We start from the raw sequence: 4,266 nt of genomic DNA, 5'->3' as shown, positions 1-4,266 counted from the left end.
AAAGGTCACTGAAGAACAATCCAGAATAAAAATATAACGCTTAAATTGGGGGATGTTTGCCGGAAAATATGTGATCCTCAAAGGGTTAAACATGAACACCTACAAAGCTCATTCAATCTTTGATAAATCTAAACCCATAGTACTTGAGCACTGGTTTATAATAACGCTGAAAACAGGCAAGTGCGTCCTTGAAGTAAGAAAGCAGGAGACATTTCCAACAATTTCAGAGTGGGAGCTGTGGACATGCCTCATGTTCTGTAAGAACCTTTATATAGTAGCTGCCAAGGGCCTATTGAGTACTGATCATTTTATGGGAACGTGAGGAAAAGTCAAATAAATACCTTTGTTTTTTCCACATCCTAGAATACAATGTGTTAAATTGGATCTTAATTGGTTGAGTGCCTAGAATGAATGGACATTGATAAACATAGCAATGTTGACAACGAATTTGGCAACTGTTCCTATTGTTGCTTTGATCGAAACAACCAAACAATTATGCCCCGTAACTTAAGCTCCCTCTGCTTAAAGGCTACTGTCTACCACCACATGGACCTCCTTCAAGACAGGAGCAACTTTAATTCAGTGTGGTCTGTTGAAATAGGTGAAACCACTATGTTTTGCATTACAGAATCTGGAGGGCCATATTGATTGCTGAAATTTGGTGGAAGTGCTGTCCCTCGAGTTGAGCAGTAACTGCACTTGAGCATAGCTTCTCCACAATTCCTATATTATAACAACACTTTCAGGCTACTTAAGCACACCCGCTATAGCACCAGATTGGTAGCAAGCTTCACAGATTGGTAGTTGCTTCATTCCAACTGTTCATTGCAAAGACAGTCAAGTAGTGCAACTAATGCGCAAATACACCTAACTTTGTCAGTTGGAGCCACCAATCACTTCTGGCAGTTAAGGCTGCTTTTAAAATTTAGCACTTTAGTATGGAGGCGTTAGAGACTTGAGATCAAATGAACATTCATTCCAAATAGTAGGCTATTGTAGCACGTAGTTGCAGACACAGGCTACTTGAAAGTCATTTGTTGTGCTAATAGCAAGCTGGTAATTCCAAGTACAAAATGTGAAGGCAAAAATGCAATGGGTAAAAGGATGTACGGTACTTGCCTATAACAGCATTGACCCTGATAAGGTCAAGAGCCTCTTTTTGCCTATTGGTGGTGTTGTTTCCGAGAAGTGAGTGGCCCATGAGGTTCTCTGTGAACACATGGTGAATCAAGGCCCTTGCAAACTTGCCTGGTCCACCATGGCAAGCTGTGCCAGGATCATCTCAATGAGCACTTCTCCAACCTATGTGAAACGGCACGTTTAGGTAAATAATATTAGTGAGGTAGTTTAAGGATTATTTACACAACAGCCACACTCCGAATAAATCACAGAAATACTGTCTGCTCCAGACCTAAAATGTCAACTAATGTCACTAATAAAAACAACTAAAACTAATGTCACAGCTTGTTATGCTGTTAGGATGCCATGTGCTTCAGAAAAACAAGGATTCACCCAGTACAAAATAAAATAGTAAGTAAACCAAAGCATTGAAAACTTTAATGCAAGTAGCATTTTTAGGATACTTCACATACTTTCAGGTGTCTGTCTAACTATTTTCCAGCCAATTTGTGTCACTTGGTGGTCAATGGCCTAATGGGTAGGGCTGCTATGTAGACGGGAAGTGGGTTAATAACCATCTGATGGACCTGCTTGGATCTCTGGGTATGTGACTCAGAGTATGTGCCATTCTTCAATGAACCTCTTTCACGCCATCGTGGGCAACTGCTGCTTGTGTTGGCAAGCAGCAGTAGGAAGCAGCTCAAACAGGAAGATAACTGTCGACGTTAATGCGATTACCACTACACATCAGATTCGCTTGCTGTGTCCCAGACCTACTCAGCTGAATGTGTACATAAGACACAAAGACAGGGTGTGCCAACTGCCCACCTCATCAAATAAATGAATCGACTCGCAAATCAAAGATTATGCAAAATCGCAAAGGAGACACTTAATGCTACCATTTTAACTAAATCTTAAGGAGAACACCTCCCAGCAATACATTCTCCTGGCAACAGTGCATTTGATCATGGTGACGCTAGACGATGAATGGCCAAAGAATTCACCTTTCGCATTCCGGCTGTGGCGTCTCCAGGCTCATTTTGATTCTGAAAACAGATGTCAGTATTAAAATGTGACGCCACGATAACTCAAAAGCAGCAATCAAAACATCTACATGGACGATTAAGCCGACATAAATGGAATGATATAAATGACTGATTGAAAACATTAAAGCATGGCTGCTCTTGCCACTGGCAGTGTGAGGTGAGCAAATAAATTATTTTTAATTTCTCTCCTAAATTTTAAAATTATTTTTGCTCATCTACTGCATGAACTGTTGCGGCCACATCTTAAAGGTAGCTCGTTCATATAAAACCAGTGTTGCATTTTTTACTCCCCGTCTAACTGCTGCTACTGCAGTTTGCTTACTCTCTAAGTATTCCACAGAACTGCTCCACCAACAAACCATTGTTCCAAGCTTATGGCGAAGCGTCATTTAGATCACAAGATACACTCCCCTTTAACTCTCTCTCCTCTTTAGTGTGTGAATTCAAACCAAAAATAACTTATTGACATAGCTGTCTGCTTCTATCTCATAAAAAGCCTTGCTAATTTTTGACATTTGTCGATAACGCTTACATGCCTCTGGGAGCACAGTGGGACGACACGGCTAATATGCCCAAGCATCTCGTTCCTTTACTGATTTTCGAACTTAGTTATATCAATCAGTTACTGAAGGGCCAAAGGCTGAAACTTCACACGATGACATTATTTTGAATGTTTCATCCTACTAAAGCAGAACATAGCATCCCACAGAATCTGCCTTTTCCGTGAATATAGAGCGCCTAAGCGAAGGTGTTAGCGCGAAGTACTCGATGGCGTCGAAGGGAGATAATGGCTAAAAAAAAAAGTTCACCGCGCGCGTACCGGCGGAAAACAAACCACACATAACCTGATGATTTCACAGCATTCACTGGCATCAGCCCTTTTTTATCTCACCTATCACATAGAATCACATATACGCCATTGCAATTCTTTATTATTATCGCACCACAGCGCGTGTCTACCGCACGGCGTGTCAGCGGACTCTGGGCACTCGATCCTGAAGCGAACAGCGCAGCAGAATACATTAGAACGGCAAAACGCCCCGCGCATATTTTCGACGATCCCGACACGCCATGGAGTAGATGCACGTCAATGGACGGCGTTGCGTGAACGAAATATACTTGATTACAGTACAGTTCGGATTATTTCACGTCGCATTGTTTCTACGAAAACGACAAAGCACGAGCGCTCATTAATAAGGCTAATTTCAATCGGTGCTGGAACACCGTACCAAACATCGTGGCGCGCACAACATGCCCTGTTTTAGCTGGCTCCACATAGCTGCCCACCAAAACGGCAGAGCACGAGCGCTCATTGATAAGGCTAATTTCAATCGGTGCTGGAACGCCGTACCAAAAATCGTGGCGCGCACAACCACGGCCGGGCTCGACTGGCGCGCGCGTTCGCAAGCGAGCGAGCGTGCGCGCCAGTCGAGCCCGGCCGTGACACAACATGCCCTGTTTTAGCTGGCTCCACATAGCTGCTTTACGTCGCCGCAAGCGCGCTGTGAAGTTAAATCAGGACAAAACTCCATGCTCAATATCACAAATCTAGTGCTGCACAACCAATTCTCGCAACGGAAGGATAGTACTAGTAATGAAAACGAGCACAGAGGCGCGTGGAAGACACGCACGGGCTCTGTACGCACGTTTGCTGATAGCGTGAGCAAGTGGAATTCGAAACACCCACTCACCTTCGATGTGGCTGAGTCGGAGGCGATCATGGTGATCTTCGAGGCAACGTGTAGCCCATTAAGACCGAGCAATAAGTTGTAATATACCAAAGATGTCACAGCGAGGCAAAGGGCACAGAAAACGCAGCAAACTCATCACGCAACCCGCACACATACGCCGCACGCACAAAGTTCTGGAATCCGCCAGAGTCAACAGCGCAAGCGCGCATTCACACAAAAACGCGCACACAAATCCACGCTTTCATAGATACAAATTGCCATATTTATTAACAAATCTTGTAATATAATGGTATTTCTTAACAATTTCTGTGTTTTGCAAAAGTGTGAAAGTTTTCTGCTTAGCTTCCTTGAGGAACTATTTTCTTTATCGCCGTAACGCAGTGCGCCGGCTGGTCACGTACGGAGCGCGC

The 4,266-nt window shown here is 43.7% G+C and overlaps 1 long non-coding RNA gene across 1 annotated transcript; it reads right to left on the bottom strand.

Annotated features, from left to right (window-relative positions):
- Positions 1–905: 905 nt before the first annotated feature.
- LOC125942936 (uncharacterized) lies at positions 906–4,026 on the bottom strand. The gene is made up of 3 exons (XR_007465430.1): positions 3,857–4,026; positions 2,124–2,165; positions 906–1,302 (listed from the first exon to the last, which is right to left on the bottom strand). It is a non-coding gene; the product is annotated as an uncharacterized LOC125942936 (long non-coding RNA).
- Between the last annotated feature and the right edge of the window lie 240 nt (positions 4,027–4,266).

Source organism: Dermacentor silvarum, chromosome 2, assembly GCF_013339745.2.
Source record: "Dermacentor silvarum isolate Dsil-2018 chromosome 2, BIME_Dsil_1.4, whole genome shotgun sequence".
NCBI classification, from domain to species: Eukaryota; Metazoa; Arthropoda; class Arachnida; order Ixodida; family Ixodidae; genus Dermacentor; species Dermacentor silvarum.
Note: the sequence above shows the minus strand (reverse complement) of the source record. Positions and strands in the feature narration are given on the sequence as shown.